The sequence below is a fragment of the Equus przewalskii genome, chromosome 11, assembly GCF_037783145.1.
Source record: "Equus przewalskii isolate Varuska chromosome 11, EquPr2, whole genome shotgun sequence".
Classification (NCBI taxonomy): Eukaryota; Metazoa; Chordata; class Mammalia; order Perissodactyla; family Equidae; genus Equus; species Equus przewalskii.
The window spans coordinates 6,058,267-6,077,586 of record NC_091841.1 but is presented as its reverse complement, the minus strand read 5'-3'; the positions used below and the strand labels follow the sequence as shown (position 1 = coordinate 6,077,586).

General features: G+C 37.4%; 1 protein-coding gene and 1 long non-coding RNA gene across 11 annotated transcripts in view; one reads left to right on the top strand and one right to left on the bottom strand.

The window, feature by feature from the left end:
* LOC139074316 (uncharacterized) overlaps window positions 1–18,794 on the bottom strand; it is a 30,971-nt gene extending 12,177 nt beyond the window's left edge. Inside the window, exons 1-2 of the long non-coding RNA XR_011523819.1 lie at window positions 18,600–18,794; window positions 18,280–18,361 (exon numbers count right to left, since the gene is read on the bottom strand). This is a non-coding gene — a long non-coding RNA (uncharacterized lncRNA). The remainder of the gene's footprint in view (window positions 1–18,279; window positions 18,362–18,599) is intronic.
* Window positions 1–19,320, top strand: part of LRRC4C (leucine rich repeat containing 4C) — a 1,166,764-nt gene that overhangs the window by 954,820 nt on the left and 192,624 nt on the right. For all 10 annotated transcript variants that reach the window (XM_070563809.1, XM_070563801.1, XM_070563805.1 and 7 more), the window contains one exon: window positions 18,285–18,383. The gene's annotated coding sequence lies outside the window, so the exon portion shown is untranslated. The remainder of the gene's footprint in view (window positions 1–18,284; window positions 18,384–19,320) is intronic.

The following is a 19,320-nucleotide window of genomic DNA, read 5'->3' as shown; positions in this document are numbered from 1 at the left end:
TTGACATTTAACACCCTACAGAATGACCCTATACGGTAGGTGCTATTATTGTCACATTTTAAAGAGGAAGTTAATGAGGCACAGAGATGATGGAAAGTTTCCTGAGGTCATAGAGCTAGTAAAAGCCACAGTAGAGATTAAATTCAATTTCTCTGGATCAAGAACTCATGTTCTTAACTGCTTCACACAGTGCCACTCTAGGTATATATAGATCGAATAACTACATGGTAAGAAATTTCAAAAGTTTCGCAAGTCCATTCTTTGTTAGATGGGCACCCTTGTAAAAGGTAACTTCTTCCTGGGGACCGGCCCTGTGGCATAGTTGTTGGGTTTGGCGTGCTCCACTTTGGAGGCCTGGGTTTGGATCCTAGGCGCAGACCTACACCACTCGTCATCCATGCTGCAGTGGTGACCCACATATAAAATGCAGGAAGATTGGCATAGATGTTAGCTCAGGGCTAATCTTCCTCAAGAAAAAAAAGAGGAAGATTGGCAACACATGTTACCTCAGGGCCAATCTTCCTCAGCAAAAAAATAGTGAGTTCGTCCTTGCTGTGAGTGTATTATCAGTGGCAGGGTGACATTGTATAAAGAGAGTGAAAAAAAGATTCCTTCTGGGTGGTCATCTGAACTAGGCACATCCAACAATTATTCTAACTACAATTCTAAAATTTCCTGCTTTCCCATTCTGGTCACACCATGTGTTTTTCATGCTGTAGCAAAGTAAATACAATTAGAATCTATTCCATTTTTATTAAAAGGCTTAATTCTTTATTTGCTTTTGCTTTGGCTATTTCACTGGGAATGATGCTTAAAAAGCCCTTTAATAAGAAAGTTCACCTCTGTCTTATATCCCAATAAGAGAAGACTTGTGTGTAGGGTTTATAGACTGAAGGAGAAATGTGAAGCCTAAATTCTACCTCAGAAATCTATTTTTGTGATATGCCTTTAAATGTCATCCACAAAAACCCACTTCCTTCTTGATCTAATATAAATGCGTGTAAAGTAAACCTTCTTCCAACACAGACACAGGTCATGTCCTGATTTCTGTGTTCACGAGAATAGTTTTTGCATGTCAAAGAACGCAATACAGGAAACAAGAACAATTATGAGACAACGTAATGTATAAAGATTTTCAGATCAGAAAGGCCCTGGATTTTTTATTTGTATATTTTTAAAATAGTATAAAACATGCTATTTATGAGTGAAAAATGCATAGTTGCCTAGTTGCTTTAAAAGTTTTGAGTACATAGGATTCTATGGATCAACCATATACTGGTTATCTAACAATTCTCAAAGAATATTGACAATGAGCAGGTACATGATTTCAGTGGTTTCCAGGGACCAACTCACTGTTACCCTGGCTGTTGCTGCCGATGGTTTTGTCGCTGTTATAGTTGTTAGTTTTCTCTCATAATTTTGCTAGGGATATAGGATTTAGAAGGACTTTGGATCATTGAATTATATGTTACTAATATTGAGCCTTTTGAAAGTTTTGAGTCTGAAAAGGGATCTAATTCTTTCAAAATTGGGGAGAGAGAAAAAGTACTCTCACTGGTAGCTCCAAAGGGTTGTCATAGCCGAGATATAATCTCATTTAGAGAAGGGTCATGATAGTGAAGAGTGAGCCAGAGTAAATGCTTCCAGATTACATTCTCCTGAATTATAGCTGGTGATCTGTAGCTGAGAAGACATGGAACTGAAAAAAAAAAAAAAGGAAAGGAAGGAATGATGGGAGAGAAGAAGGAAGGAAGCGAGGGAGAAAAAGAAATAAAGTAAAAATTTGAGATAGATTCTCCCAATTCTATTGACGCTCTATTATACTTCACTCTCTGCTAACTGGCTAGCTTGCTTATTTTTGTATTTATATACATATGTCTGTACATATGTATATATGTATGTATATATTTATCTGGTGACTTCGGTACTCCACTTAATGCTTTTTTCACTAACATGCTTATAATTGCTGGATTCTTGCTCATAACCACAAAACAATTATGAGCGTACAATTATGAATGAAATAGCATGTAGATAGCAAAATAAAATGTAATTACCTTCCTCCCCTACTCATATTTGGTGTTGTATTACTGTGACGTACTGATATAAACTGCTTTTAAAAGGTTTTATTATGTTCTCAACTTGTTTTCCTAAACCCCAGCCTACTGTCCTTATGGATAATAGGGCCCAGTGGTATGCTTTTCTTGACAGTGTCTTCTGAAACTATCATTAAAGTTTCAGTGAAATGTTTCAGCTGTGTCTTTGGTAATAAGCAAATGTTCCCAGTAGGTACAAACATAATATTTAGTCTTATCCCAAAATTTTTTAAATCATGATATGTGCCACTCAACATAAAATAGAACAGGGTCCCCAGTGTATTTTTCTCTGTGCATCCTAAAACAGAGCAAGCACAACTACCAGGTTATGTTTTTCCATCTTGAGCACCAAACCTGCAGTAATTACATCAGCTAAGCAAGTTTTTTTATTGGCTTATTTCATAATTAAATAATATGAGTGGATACACAATGATGATTCATCAGAATAATTTTATCTACCTCCTAAAAACAAATGAACCTAAGGAGTAAGGATCGCCTTATATATTGTCTATTTTAGCCAGAGGAGGAGGCCGAAAACAAGTTGTTTTAAAGATCGGATATTTTTGGTGGTCTTCACTCTTTTTATCAATTTGCATGTTGATATCTAGCAGTCCTCACTTATTTGGATTCCTTTAGACACTAGCATGGGTCGTTAGTCCACTTATTCAGTCACGCATTAATCCATTAATTTATTCAATAACTATTCATGAGTGATAAACATGATGTTTGATTTTAAATAACCTACAGTTTCTTAGAGAAAGAAAAATGTAAACAAATGCTAAGTATAAGGTCTGATAATTGACTTAGTGGAGATATTTGTGTATGGTATAAAGAGAACAAAGGAGAAAGGACATTCAGTTTTGCCCAGCAGATTAAAGAAAGTGATGGTGGTGCTAAGATGTGCAAAACAACTAGAGAATTGTCACATGAAGAGAGCAGAACGCTCCAGTCCATGAACAATCATGTGAGAGACAATGATGTATTCAAGGAATTAGACAGGCTTCAATTTTGTTAGACTGTAAAGTAAAAGTGACAAGATATTGGGATTTGAGACCCAGGAAAGGAAGGGCGTTAAAAAAAGAATCAGACACCTTAATTCACACACAAGAGTTGATGATGAAAAGACATAAAACTGCTTGCTGTGGGTTGAATTGTGTTTCTCGAAAACGTATGTTAAGTCTTCAACCCTGAGAGCTGTTTGTGATCTCATTTGGAGATGGGATCTTTGCAGATGGAATCAAGTTAAGATGAAGTCATACTGGATTAAGGTGGGCCCTAAATCCAATGACTGGCGTCTTTATAAAGAGAGGGAAATTGAGAGATACAAAGAGACATACACCTGAGGGAAGAAGGTTGCACAAAGAGGGAGGGAGAAATTGGAGTTATGCTGCCACAAGCCGAGGAACATCTAGAATCAGCAAAAAGTAGAAGAGAGAAGGAAAGATTCCCTCATAGAACTTCAGAGGGAGCAGGGCCTGCCCATGTCATTTTCCTCCCAGTTAAATTTGAATTTCAGACAAACAGTCATATATTTGAGGCATACTTATACTAAACAATTATTCACTGTTTATGTAAAATTCAATTTTATTTTTTTCCTGCTTTATTGAGATATAATTTTCATAGAATATTGTGTAAGTTTAAAGTGTACTACATGATGATTTGGTACATTTACATATTACAAATGATTACCAAAATAAAGTTAGTTAATACATCCATTACATCACAATTACATTTTTTTTTTTTTTTTTTGGTGAGAACATGTAAGATCTACTCTGTTAGCAACTTTCAAGCATATGATACAGCATGTTAACTATAGTCACTATGCTGTACATTAGATCCTCAGGACTTACTCATCTTAAAACTGGAAGTTTGTACTCTGTGACCAACATCTCCCCATTTTCCCCACCCTTAGCCCCTGGCAACCACCATCCTTACTCTGTTTCTAAGAGGTTTTTTTTAGATTTCCCATATAAGTCAGATCAGGTAGTATTTATCTTTCTCTGCCAGACTTACTTCACTTAGGATAATGCCCTAAAGTTCCACCCATCTCATCGTAAATGGCGGGATTTCCTTCTTTCTCATTGCTGAATATTATTCCATTGTATATATATGTATATCCATTTTCCATTGTATATATATGTATATCCATTTTCTTTATCCATTTATCCATCAAGAAGTTGTTTCCACTTCTTGGATATTGTGAATAATACTACAGTGAATGTAATGAACATGGTGATGCAGAATCTCTTGGGATCCTGATTTCCTTTCCTTCAGATATTTACCCAGTAGTGGGCTAGTTCTATTTTCACTTTTCAAAGAAGCTCTATACTGCTTTCCATGGTGGCTGTACCAATTTACATTCCCACCAACAGTGCACAAGTGTTCCCTTTTCTCCACATCCTTGACAGCACTTGTTATCTCTTGTCTTTTTGATAATAGCCATTCTAATAGGTATAAGATGATACTTCATTTTGGTTTCAATTTGCATTCCCTGATGATTGGTGATATTCAGCATCTTTTCATGTACCTGTTGGACGTTTGTATGCCTTCATTGGAAAAATGTCTATTCAGTTTCTTTACCCGTTTTTTGACTGGGTTATTATTATTATTATTATTTGCTATTGAATTGTGTGAGTTACTTATATATTTTAGATATTAACTCATTACCTGATATATGGTTTGCAAATATTTTCTCCCATTCCATAGATTGCCTCTTTATTCTGTTGACTGTTTCTTTTGCTGTACAGAAGATTTTACGTTCATTAGTCCCATTTGATTATTTTTCCTTTGTTTGCTTTTGTTTTTGTGTCATATTCAGAAAAACATTGCCAAGACCCTTGTCAAGGAATTTTGCCCTGTGTGTTCTTCTAGGAGTTTTATGGTTTCACTTCTTCTGTTTAAGTTTTCAATCCATTTTAAGTTAACTTTTGTGAGTGGTGTAAAATAGGAGTCTAACTTCACTCTTTTGCATGTGCTTGTCCAGTTTTTCCAACACCATTTATTGGAAAGCTTGTCTTCTCCCCATTTAGTATTCAAAGTTCCCTTGCCAAATATTAGCTGATTGTATATGCAGAGGTTTATTTCTGAGCTCTCTATTCTGTTCCATTGGTCTATGTATCTGTTTTCATACCAGTACAATACTGTTTTGTATAAATCACATCATCCGCAAACAGATAATTTTACTTTTTTCTTTCCAATTTGGGTGACTTTTATTCATTTTACTTTCCTAATTGCTCTGCTAGGACTTCTAGTCTTATGTTGAATAGGAGTGGGGAGAGTGAGATTTTAGCTTTTCACTGTTGAGTATGATGTTAGCTATGGGTTTCTCACATATGGACTTTATTATGTTGAGGTAGGTTCCTTTTATTCCCAATTTGTTGAGAACTTTTATAATGAAAACACATTGAATTTTCTCAAATACTTTTTCTGCATATATTGCAAAAATCATATGATTTTTATCCTCATTCTATTAATGTGGTGTATCACATGTATTGATTTGTATATCTTGAACCATCCTTGCATCCCAGGGAGAAATTCCACTTGATCATGGTGTATGATCTTTCTGTGTAATGCTGAATTCGATTTGCTGGAATTTGTTGAAAATTTTTTCAAATATTTTCATCAGGGATATTAACCTGTAATTTTCTTTTCTTGTAGTGTCCTTATCTCGCTTTGGTATCAGGGTAATGCTGGCCACACAAAATGAGACTGGGTGTGTTTCCTTCTCTTTAGCTTTTTTTGGACAAAAATTTGAGAAGGATGGCAATAATTCTTCTCGAGATGTTTGGTAGAATTCCCAGTGAAGGCATTTGGTCCTGAGCTTTTCTGGTTGGGAGAGTTTTGATTACTGCTTCAATCTCCTTAATCATTATTGATATGCTCGGATCTTCTAATTCTTCACGATTCAGTCTTGGTAGGTTGCACGTTGCCAGGAATTTATCCATTTTTTCTAGGCTATCCAATTTGTTGGCGTATAATTGTTCATCGTAGCCTCTTATAATCCTTTGTATTTCTATGGTGTCAGTTATAGTGTCTCCCATCAAGTCCCTAGGCAGACTGGCCTGATCTCTGACAATGCCTGGAGGTTCTAGAGCCAAGCAAAGGGTCCAGGATCTCCAGCACCAGATGACAGCATCTCTTGCTGGCAGACTGGCTCACTGAGGCTGTGAGGAAGCTGGATCTGCATATGGGGCACTTTCAATATCTCCACAGTTGCAGATGGGAAATTCTGTTGGCTGGGCCCTGTGCCAGTTGTCCAGCTTGCACGATTGCAGCTGGATCGGGACAGATGCCTAGTATAATACTCTTTTAGGATCTCTGGGGGCACAGATGGGAGTGTCTCCTGAAGTTCCCTATGCCAGAAAGAATGTTCATGGTCTCTGGCTGGGACGGATTGAAGCCCGGTTACAGGGCCCTTACAGAATCTACAATCTGACTAAATTTGGTAGGCTCACCTCCAGGGGCTCTCAGACTGTGGCCAAGATGGAGTAAAGCTTGTTCACAGCCTGCTTCAGGATCCACAACCAACAGTGAGGTCTGTATGTCTATTACCTGATGCATGAGTGGGCGTTACTCCTCCCAGGTCTCTTGGTTTATGGTGCTGGTGACAGACCCAAAACTAAACACAGCTATAGCTGCGTTCACAGGAGTCTAGAACTGTGTATGTTTCTGGGACCAGGGCTACGGGCAGTGATTCAGCTGCCTGGTTGCCAGCCTGACGGGCTCTCCTCAGTCTTAGACTCCACGGAGGTTTCATAATATCCTACCTGGGTTCCAAAGCTCCCATGAAGCCATTTTTGTCTGTAAACGGGTGCCAAATCATTGTTGTTGACAGGGGAATATGTGCAGAGAATATCTTATTTGGTCATTTTGCTGATGTCACTCCCCACATCTTGATTTTGAATTTCCTGCCTCCAGAACTGCGGAAGAATACATTTCTGTTGTTTCAAGCCACCCCAATTGTGTTACTTTGTTTGTGTCAGTCCTAAGAAACTAACACGTTGCTAAAGTGTATTCAATTTTTAAAGGCCACGTATGCAGAGAAAGCTTGATTAGAAAAACTGCTTCTCCAGTGTTAATTTATATTTTATCCTTGGGCCATTGCTACTAATCCCATCTCAAACTCTACCACATAAGCAACTGCAATTCACGTATGTTCATAATTCAACTGCCTCTTCTTCATTAGGTTAATACCAAATGGGCATAACACATTAGATTCAGGGAATGACACCATACCAAGTAAGAAAGTAACTACCAAATGGCTCTGCAGCCTATATTGGATACTCAAATGACAATAAACTCACTACCTTTCAAGGCCATCTATTCCACCCTTGGATAGTTTTGAAGGCTTGGACACTTTTTTTTACATTGAGCTGAAATTGCATTTCTTGTCATTACCACTTTCAGTTCTTGTTCTATGCCTAGAGGCACACCAAACAGTTTTAATTGCGCTTTCCCAGAACAACCCAGGAACACCGATTCCTGGCCAACATGCTCCAAGTCTGTTTTCTGTGGACTCCAGACTTTCATAACCTTTGAGCTTGGCTCATATGACACGGTTTCAGTTCACAGCATCCTTCCAGTTGATCCCCTCGTCTTGTTTACATTAACCGTGTGCAATGGCATTTCAGCTCCATGTCTTTTTGCTGCTAGTCAACAGTGCTGGGCTCTGTTCTCCGGTGACATCGCTGCATGGCTAGCTTGCCCAAGTAAAACAAGGTTTAATTAAATCTTAATGTTGCACCCGGCTCTTACAGAACTGTTATTTTCACTTCCTGGTGCTGTTAGCAGAATACATAATGAGATCATGTGGAGGACAGAATCAGCCCCGCTCACAAAGAGAAGGATTTTGTCATTTTCTCACTGTCTCCTTCCACTCAGCTTAGTTTTGGCTCACCTCAGAGGTCTCAATTTTCTCCTGCAGACAAATAGACATATTTGTGGCAGTGCTTGCTCTTTTTGAGTTACAAAGGTATCATCAAGAAAATCTTAAAATTCGTTAAGATATCTAAATGAAAGGAAGGAATGCTTAGTGCATTAAGTTTTGGGGGCTCCCCACACATCCTGCTATTACCCGGTTACCTCTCTCACCTTCATGAATGGTTTTTCAAGCACTCCAAAAACTAAATAGCCCATAAAATATTCTGTATTTGAACTGGTATCATTTTTCTCCTGTTTTTATTTTATGATAGAAATAATCATTGTGGTTATTACTCTCTTGGAAAAAATAAATAAACTGAAAAATGATACCACCAAGAATCCTTGAGATTACTAATTTTTCCAACCTGGTCATAAATCCTCAGGAAATGTCCTTTACCTCAATTGTTAAATGTTGGTCCAACAAGAGTTATTTCCATAGCTGACTATTATTGCCTGCCTTAGAGAAGTACAAGAGAAAATATGATTACATGGTTTGATATATGCATGCAACTTGTCAACTACTTGAGTTGTCTCCAATAGCTAAAGGCAAATATGAAAAAAAAAATCACAACATGTGGACTTACTGTTCTGTATCATCGAACTGAAGATGATGTGAATTTATTCTTTCTGGCAATTCACCTCTTACTTTCTTAACATTTTTCTACAGATAATAATAACGATTTGCTCTGTTTATTTTGTGATAAAAACCCAAGCGCCTAGACGACTTCCTGGACACCAGGCTGCTGATTCCCACGTTAAACAAGAATAGTTTAAAGTGGCTACATACTATTAACTCCACTTTATATAAAAATACTGTGGCTCAGAACCTTGCAAGTTGTCTTTTCAAACCTACGCCAGCTGTGGAAATGTAAAATATCAAGTCTGGGTGTAAATGTCCTCATTTTTGTTCTTCCTATTACAACTAAATTCTTTTAAAATGTATGTGAAAATATTTCAGTTTGAGTAATCTGTCTACAAACATAGCCAGTGTCTATATTACATGCCTCTTAACATGTGTAAAGATCATAAAATTATTTTTATATAATGGTTGATCCCATTCTTTAAAAAAAGAATCTCAAGTACACTCACAATTAGAAATTGAAGGTATGAAAGGAGAATAAAATCTGATGTTCTGAAAGATGTAAAGCTTTCATAGATCAAAGATAAACACAATCAACTTTAGAGGCTAGCCCAGTGGCATAGTGGCTAAGTTTGTGAGCTCCGCTTCTGCAGCCCAGGGTTCATGAGTTTGGATCCTGGACATGGACCTACACACTGCTCAGCATGCCATGCTGTGGCAGTGTCCCACATACAAAATAGAAGAAGACTGGCACAGGTATTAGCTCTGTGGCAATCTTCCTTGAGCAAAAAGAGGAGGACTGGCACAGATGTTAGCTCAGGGCCAAACTTCCTCACACACAAAAACAATCGACTTTATTATTTGTTTTGTCTTTAGTTTTTGCAATAGTCCAAGAGTCAGCATAGAGTGTAGTGAAAGCAGTTTTTGGAACTGCACTTGAGGTATTTTCTGTTAGTCTTTAATAGACTAAATAGGAGATGAATAGGCAAAAGAGGAGTTATTTAAGACTCTTCTCTAATACTTGGTCCAGTGTGTCGCTAATGTATAGTAAATATTGATTATAGAATTGTTGACAGATTGACAGATGGATTGACTAACTGACTAAATCAATGACTATGAAAACATATTCATACATTGAGCTAAGGGCCAAGAATTATTGTGAAATTCCATAGCTTTTGATAAATATTATCATCTGAATGATGGCATCTAAAGATAGAAGCCCTCTTCTTGGTCATTCATTTTCTTCAAGGGAACAGTAAGGCTCAATGAACTTGAAATAAATCTGAAAAACTGAGACTTCCCATTTGGATCTTCTGATTTATGCATGGAAGAGTGGCCTCCCTATATGAACAAGGCACCTTACATGACCCCAAAGGGCTTGTTGCCCTCCGTAGATAGTCTCTGTTGACAAGCCCACAGTGGGAATCAGCAACTTCCTGCATGGATCTGTGGGGAAGTCAACAGAAGGCTTGTAACATTTCTCCTTCTGCCTTTGCTAGAAGCATGCTTTTATAGTAAGTCTGAACCTCAGGCCTCCAACACAAACCTTCTCTAGCAGCTGCATTAAGCATTGATTCTCCGACAACTCAAGTCTTTCCTTGTTATATTTTTCACTTCCAATCCACAAGCAAATCCTATTGGGATTTTTTCCCAAAATATATGTCAAAGCCCTTCCACATTTGTAACATCCATTTCTATCACTCAGTCTGAATCTTCATCACTCTTTCCTGGATTTCTGCAATATTCCTCAACTTTTCTCCCTGCACTCAATCTTACCCTTACAATTCTTTTTCTACACATTGGTTAATATCATCTTTAAAAAATGCAAAACAGATCAGATCAGTAGCACTGTCTTCTTATATCTTGGAGGATTCCTATTATACTGAGAATTAAATCCAAAAGTGTTATCAGGAGCTACAAATCCCCACATTCTTTGGTTCTTGTCTACTTCTCCAATTTCAATTTCGCACCGTATCTTTCTTATGACACTCAAGATGCAACACTTCCTTGTTGGCTCCTTAGACACATTAAGTGTTTCAAATTGAACCACACTGCTTTGGTCATGCACAACACGTAGGCACTGGAATCTTTTTGGTAGATAATAATTGTCAAAGAGGCCTGATGTCAGTAAGGGTTAGCAACATCCTCAGTACTATGTGATGGTAAAACAGAGTTACTGACCTAATTTTGCCAAACACACAGATGTTTATTAGACACACATGTTTGCATTAGTGAGTAGGTATAAAATAATTTCAACAACAACCTGTTCTTAAAGTGCAACAAAATTACGTCTTTTTGTTCTTTTAGCTTCTCTGAATGTCACCTTTCAGCAGAGAACATTCCAGAAGCAGAATTAGTATACCCTTAAAGTTAGATCAGCCAGTGAAATGTTCTTCTAACTCATGGCTGGATAGAGAACTGTTCATACAATAAGCCTCGGATGTCTTCCCTAATGTGAGCTTCATACCCCCACTAGAGTCTTAAACTGCACTAATGTGAATGTGAGGACTGTTTCAAACATATGTAGGTAAATCCACATATCATGAATACCTTTAATTTCACCAATAAAGGCCCATTTCTTTTATTTATAATACTAAGTATCAAGATACTTTTTGTGAAAAAATATCAGTTTACTAGTTTCTAATATGAACTGTGATCATTAGCTTATCAGCTGGTGTTGATCAAGAGATGAAAAAAAGTTTTGGTAGCTATCTCCGGAGTGTCGCTTTTCCTATGTAATCCTAACAGATGACCTCTGGGATTATTGATTCTCGATTGGGACAAGTGATCTCTTTCTTCCTAGAGTCAAAGCTTAAGCAGTTGGAACTTACATAATATCATACTATCCACACTGAAGTAGTATCAGTAAGTTGAGAACATTTTAACATTATTTCAGGAATTTTGCACTTGTGGCTGCCTCTGTCTAGGAAATGATGCAAACACCTTTCCTAAATTTCTTCATATGTCAGGCTCTTTCTCATTTCTTCAGGCTGAAGCCGAAATTTCACCCTTTTGAAGAGGTATTCCTTGACCAAGCTATCTAAAGGATGGTAATAATAAGCACAGAGTAATAATAGTAACCACAACTATAATAATAGCCAATAATTTTGAGCATTTCTATGTGTCAAGTACTAGGCTAATCACTGTACATTTATTAACTCATTTAATCTCCACAACAAGCCTAGGAAGTGGAATATTTACCTTCATTTTACAGATGAGGAAATTGAGCCACAGGATGTTGCCCACATAACATAATGGGGAGGTGGCAGAGCTGGGATTTGAACCAGTGAGTCGTGGTCCAGAGTCTTTACAGCTCCCCTCTTTACAGTAAAAGCAGTGCTGATTGATCTCATCCTAACTGGTATCACATCACCCTGTTTATGTCTCAATACTTTTTACCAGAATCTGTAAATATTTTTATTTACTTAATTGTTCTTTCTCATTTACGACACAAATGTAAATTTCTTAGAAGCAGGCACTATGCCTTCTTGTTCATCACTCCATCACAGGATTTAATGCTTTTCCTGGCACATAGTTGGTGCCCAAATATACTTTTACAAATATGAATAAAGGTGGTAGAACACAGGCAGAGCGTTGCTAATTCTATCACACTCTTTAACTCACATCACTCTACTGTCAAAATAAAAGCCATGAGGACTAGAATTTCTGGGTCTCTCTGACATTCTCTGCCACCTGTGTCTTGCATCTGGTATCACATGAACCCCATAAGGGATTTCCTAGGGCCTATTTTGACTTCTGACAATGTTAAAGAGAAAGAGCTATTTACTTTCTCTCTACTCTCCACAATATTGCCAGAGTGATATTTCTTAAATCAAAAAATATCCCTTAAACACATCAGAGTCCTAGGTAAGGTAATAAGAGAAGAAAAAGGAAATTGAAGGTATACAGATTGGGAAGGAAGAAATGAAACTTTCTTTGTTCACTGATGATGTGATCATCTTTGTAGAAAATTTAAGAGAATCAACAACAACAAAACTCCGGGAGCTAATAAGTGATTTAGCAAGATTACAGGATACAAGGTTAATATACAAAAGTCAATCTCTTTCCCATAAAATAGCAATGAACAAGTGGAATTTGAAACAAATAACATATTACTATTTATAACAGCACCACAAAAAATGGAATACTTAGATATAAATCTAATAAAATTAGTATAAGTCTATATGAAGAAAACTACAAAACTCTGGTAAAAGGTATTAAAAAAGAACTAAATAAATGGAGAGATATTCCATATTCATGGACAGGAAGAGTTAATATTGTCAAAATGTCAGTTCTTCCCAATTTAATCTGTAGATTCAATGCAATTCCAATAAAAATTCCAGCAAGTTATTTTGCGGATAGTGACAACTGATGCTAAAGTTTATTTGGAGAGGCAAAAGATCCAGAAGAGCCAATATGATATTCAAGGAGAAAAACAAAGTCAGAGAAGTGACATTACTAGTCTTCAAGAGTTACTATAAAGCTACAGTAATCAAGACTGTGTGGTACTGGTGAAAGAAGAGACAAATAGATCGCTGTAACAGAGGAGAAATCCCAGAAATAGACCCTGGTAAATATAGTCAGCTTGTCTTTGACAAAGGAGCAAAGGGAATATGATGGAGCAAATATAGTCTTTTCAACAGATGAGGTTGGAACAACTGTACATCCGTATGAAAAGTTGCTCCAGGGCCCGCCCAGTGGCGCGGTGGTTAAATGTATATGTTCCGCTTTGGTTGCCCGGAGTTCACTGGTTCATATCCTGGGAGTGGACATGGCACCACTTGGTAAGCCATGCTGTGGTAGGCGTCGAGCATATAAAGTAGAAGAAGAGGGGCACAGATGTTAGCTCAGGGCCAGTCTTCCTCAGTAGAAAGAGGAGGATTGGCAGCAGATGTTAGCTCAGGGCTAATCTTCCTCAAAAAAACCAAAAGTTGCTCCACATAATTTGTCCTCAGGGAAATACAAATTAAAACAACAGTGAGATACCACAACATACCTATTAGAACGACCAAAGTTGAAAACACTGATACCAAATGCTGACAAGGATATGGAATGACAGGAACTTTCACTTGTTGCTGGTGAGAATGCAAAATGATTCAGCCACTTTGGGAGACAGTTTGGCGGTTTCTTACAAAACTAAACATACTCTTATCATACAATCCAGAAGTTCTGCTCTTGGTATTTACCCAAAGGAGCAGAAAACTTACGTCCACGCAAAAACCTGAACACAGATGTTTATAGAAGCTTTATTTAAAATTGCCCAAACTTGGAAGCAACGAAGATGCCCTTCAGTAGGTGAATAGATAAATAAATTGTCATACATTAAGACAATGGAATATTATTTATCACTAAAAAGAAACGAGCTACCAAGCCGTGAAAAGACATGAAGGAGACTTACATGCAGATTGCTAAGTGAGAGAAGCCAATCTGACAAGTCTACATAACGTGTGATCCCAACTGTATGACATTCTGGAAAAGATAAAACTATGGAGACAGTAAAAAGGCTAGTGGTTGCCCGGGGTTAAGAGTGAGGGAGGGATGAATAGGTAAAATGCAGGGGAGTTTTAGGGCTGTGTAACTATTCTGTATGATACTACAATGGGAAATATATGTCATGATACATTTGTCAAAACTCATAGACTGTGCAACACCAGGAGCAAACCCTAATGTATACTATGAACTTTGGGTGATAGTGATGTGTCACTGTAGCTCCATTAGGTGTAACAAATGTATCACTGTGGTGTGAGATGTCCATAGTAGAGGAAATTATGTATGTGTGGGGATAGAATGTACATGGGAACTCTCTGTACTCTCTGCTCTATTTTTCTGTGAACTTGAAACTTATCTATAAAACAAGGTTTCTTAAAACAAACAAAAATATATTAGAAACTCTGCATCTGCCTCATTTGAAGGATAGTGTCCAAACTCCTTAAAATGGCAAGTGAAATCTCTCATAAACTTGTCCCTGTCTAGCCACGTATGTCAATTTGTTACACACACACACTTGTATGCATTCATGTGTACATACCCACATACCCTTGCCCTACCTCTTACATTCTAATCATTCAGAATTTCTTGTTCATTGAAGCAAAGGTGTCAGCCTCTGTTGCAGACTCTTTCTGAATGGTGAGATTTTCTGCTCTTCTTTGATTAACTAATGCCTACTTGTCTTTCAAACCTTGTCTCTTCGGAAGGTTATTCTTGATTCTCCTCTAATCTTTAAGGTGCCTCTGATTGCCCTAGTACATAACTTCTTTTATCATAAAACATGTCACGTTATTCTATAGTTGTTTGTAGATGTGTCTGTATCCTTCAATGGACTGTGAGTTCCTCGAGGTACAATCTGTGTTGTTTTATTACCGTTCTCCTTGAGAGTAGGTCCTCTAGAGATATTTGTTGGATAAGATTCATGGGAAAAGAAGGATATAAGTTCTGATCCTAGAGCATTCTCTGGCCTGACATCTATCTATGGCAAACTGCTCCTGAGGGAAGGTGTGTGCAGTTGCTGGAAGCATTTTACATCTTTAGTGGATAGGGCCAACTTCACTCCCTGGTGATGTCAATATGGCACATTTCACCAGACTGAAAATCCTCTGGCACTAAAGACACATCAAGTCTGGAAGCTTTTTATGAGACTGAGAAGGTGAGTCAATAGATTCTGTTCCAAGTTGGCAAGAAGGACGTAGTCCTAAACATCTAAATCTCTGTAATTCACATTGAGCTTCTCATTAATTTAAATGTTAATGTAAATTTAAAATGTGTTGTATTGATTTGGAACTATTTTTGTATGAATATTTCATAACTGAGCTCTCTAACAGCAGAATCCAAATGGACATCCTTTCACATCAATTTATGATTAAGAAAAAAGTGAAACTTTCTCTTTTTGTCTCTCTCTTTTTTTGTCGCGTAAAACCATTTGTTTTGTTACAAGGTCCAGCTGTGAGAAACTGAGAACTTCTGCCTTCGAATGTAGTTGATTTGGACAGTCCTAAGCAAAAAGATCAATTTCTGAATCTATTCTTTCAGAATATTACATATGTAATTTCAAGTACATATAGAGATTAGTGTCTTTTCCCGTTTCATTGATGAGAAAACTGAAGTCTCCATGAGCATGCTGTTGATTTGTCTTATTTTTTTAGTTCTTTATCCAGAACCTCCTTTCACTGGGATTTATATTTCCTTTAAAAGGAAAACACAGTTTTCAAAGGATATCTCATTAAGTTAGGCTCACATAAAAGAAATTATGGTGATGATGATAATGATGATGAGGAAGATACCTGGAAATTTTTACTTACTCTGTACCAGACCTTGACACAAAGTCTTTTAGAAAAAGTTCTCCCTTAATCCTCAAAGCAGAGGGAGCTGCTCTCATTACCCTGTTTTACGGATTAGGAAACTGTCCCGTGGGGAGATTAAGCCACTTTCCTAAAGTTCCACAACCAGAAAGTGATGTTGCTGGTCCTAGGACCCAGGTTGGTCTGACACCAAGGTCTTTTTCATAATCACTATGCTTTCTGGATCTTAAACCACACAGTGTGACTGACATTTGCAAGACTAGAGTAGTGAATTTCTTTTTTAAGAAATGCATATAAATGTACAATTGAAGATTCAGTGCTACTATTGAGAAGCCGGATGGGTGGATGAAATCCAGAAACCTGGTTTCTAGTTTTTGAGCACCTTGTATCTTATTTCCTTTACCTGCACACTGTGAAATTTGAGCTAGTGGATTAGTGAGGCCTCTTCCAGCCCCACATTCTATGAATCTTGTATAATGATATGATTCACTTTTTTCTGATCAACAAACCCTCTGCCCAGTTCTTCTCACCACAATGACCCATCACAGTGCTTCTTCACACCCAATGCCTTTGCCCCTGCAGGCAGCCCCAGCCAACTCAGTTCTCTGTACTTAGACGCCTACAAAGTAAGCATCTTGCTATCAACATATTTCTTTGAAACATGCTAAATACCAGGCAGAAAACTCAGGCTAGAAGATAGAAAAAGCAGTATTTTGTTCTCCTGAATGTAGACAATAAATACAAAAGTTACACTCCTGGAGAGAAATCAGACAAGATCTTCATATATCAAAAGATGATACTAACCAATGCATTCAGTCTCAGATAGATACAGGCCTGAGATAGCCTATTGAAATTGAATATTTACTGGCCTATGGGTAGCCAACAAGCTGTGTAGTACCAGGATATATAGCATAGTAAGAAATATAGGCTCTGGATCACACAGACCTGCTAAATCTGCCACTTATTATCTCTTTCTGGGCAACTGACTTGTGCCCCAGTTTCTTCACCTACAAAATGAGAATCATAATTCAAAATTTTCATAGGGTAGTTATGAAGCTTAAGCTGTGAAATAATGTAGAGAGTTTATCCCAGGGTAAGAAATATAGTACAGGCTTAAACTAGCCTCCAATATTCTAATAGCAACAAAAAATTGCATGTGTTAGTTTTGAAATTATCCTTATGAGTAATAATTTCAGCTATCATTCAATTCTCAATTTTAGGAATTGCTATTGTTTTTGCAAGACAATGACACATGCAACTTCAATTAGATATGAATATTTCACCCAGAAATATTTTTTTCCTATGGAAGATACCAGAAAAAAAAGTCAGGGTATAATGCCAAGTTCTGTAAGCTATCCTACAACTTGCCCAGTTCCTTCAGAATTCCAGCTTCTTCTCCTCAACAGCAGAATAGTGGAAGGATAGATAGCTGAACTACTGTTCATCAGGCCCCAAAGGATTATAAATCCTGTGAGTTAAAAATCAAATTCTACTAAATTCCATGAGATACACAATCGATTTTTTCAAATCAATAGGTGAACCTGAAATTAATTGCTTACACTCACCTTAGTGTCATTTACCTACAAGTAACTAATTGCCCAATAGAGACAGAAGCCAGTAACTGGGTACAGAGAAGACATTTATGAAAATTCAGGCTTTATCTAAACATGAGACTTTTGCTTCTACAAAATGTTTTTGGTCATTCTACCTACATCAAACCACATCCATAGAAGGAAAAATATCACAGAATTTAAAAAACAGAAGGAGCATTAGAGGGAATTTTATACAAAGCCCTTAATTTTACGTGGTTTGGAGCAACAGCGAGGTTCGGAGACTTGGCCAAAATTGCCTCACTAATTATAGTAAGGTTATGAATTGAATCCAGTTCTGATTCTCAATCCAAAGTCTGTATTTACTTATTTTCTTGTTATTATATCAAACTGAGAAATCCGTAAATTACAGTGTATATTTTCCAGATTTTTATGTCCGTTTGACTATGAGGATTGAAATAAACTGATAATTATCTGTATTGTTTTGAGCTCATGACAGAAAGATGAGATCAGAGCAAGAAATCTCTCAAATGTATGTACAAAAAGCTACTTATAGATAAAAACTTGCCCAAGAAAATACCTATGACACATTTCAATAATACAATGCAATGAATATTGGGGAAAAAGAGGAAAGACTACAAAATCTAGAGACAGATAGACTAAAGCATATATATATGCCCATGTCTACATCTATCTATCTATCTATATTAGAAAGACGAATATTGCATCGTTTTGAATTGCTAAATTCTATTGGAGGAATGTGGCAGACAGAAATGTCTAACTCTAAATTTGTTCACATTTGTATAGTATGATGTAAAAATATGATATTTCTGTTGTCTTACTCCAGGTGGAAAAGAAGCATCATCTGCAGAAATCCAGAGCACTTCTTTTAACTTCTTTGGGTTTTCTCAGGAAGATCAGGACCTGTTGGAGAAATTTTGATCAGGTAAGTTCCAAGTACCACTAATCTGTTCCCTAGGGGCTTCCATTCTAGCTGCCCAAGTTTAGAACAAAGTGAGGTTTAATAAGTCAAAAGAATAGATAAATGGAGAGCCAGATACCACTTTTATGAATGATGTAGCTAATGCCTGAGAATGTTGTTTCAATGTGCAGCAAAAAAATTGCCTTCCTGACGTTTAACTCCAGCGATATATAGACTTACCCCTCCAGTCCAGGAACTGCTGGCAACTGCAAGCTCCTCCCATATGGCAGCCTGCCCTGCAAATTCCCATTGTGGAGCAGCAGGCTCCAATGCATCTGTAAGCAGCCTGCTCCAAAGTTGAAGGTGAAGAGAATGGGTTAAACTTTGGCAAAGTCTCACTCCCAAGTTCACCTATCAAATAAACAACTCTAACTCAAGGAGAGGAGAGAAAAAAGGCAATAGGAAGAGGCCAGGAGAGCTGATATTACGGAGTTTCCTTAAATAGGAAAAAATTAGAAATAGGGAATAAGTATTCTTTCCCAATATCACTGAAGAACAGAGTGACCTGCCAACAAGAAGCATTCTTTGGAGGTTGCTTAAGTATTTTCTTAACCTCATAGCACACTAGGAGAGGTCCTGCTGGGTGATGAAGGCAGCCCCAGCACTGTGATTTCTCCTGCTTTAAGAAGCAGGCTAGATTCTAGGCAGGACTTTTGCCAGCTGCCAATTAGAATTCATATATTTTCAGAATCACAATGGTCATTTTGTCTGTATTATCATAGAGCAGATGACTATATGGTAGCCTGCTGACATTTATAGTTTTATCTGTTTTTCAACATCCCCGTTAGATATAGTAATTTTTCATTTTTCAGGCATATAGGTAAAGTATTCTGTAAAGAGCACGTGGGGGGAGCAGTTTATCTAGGCAGTAAGTGAGCTTAGCTAACTCCTGAGTGTACTT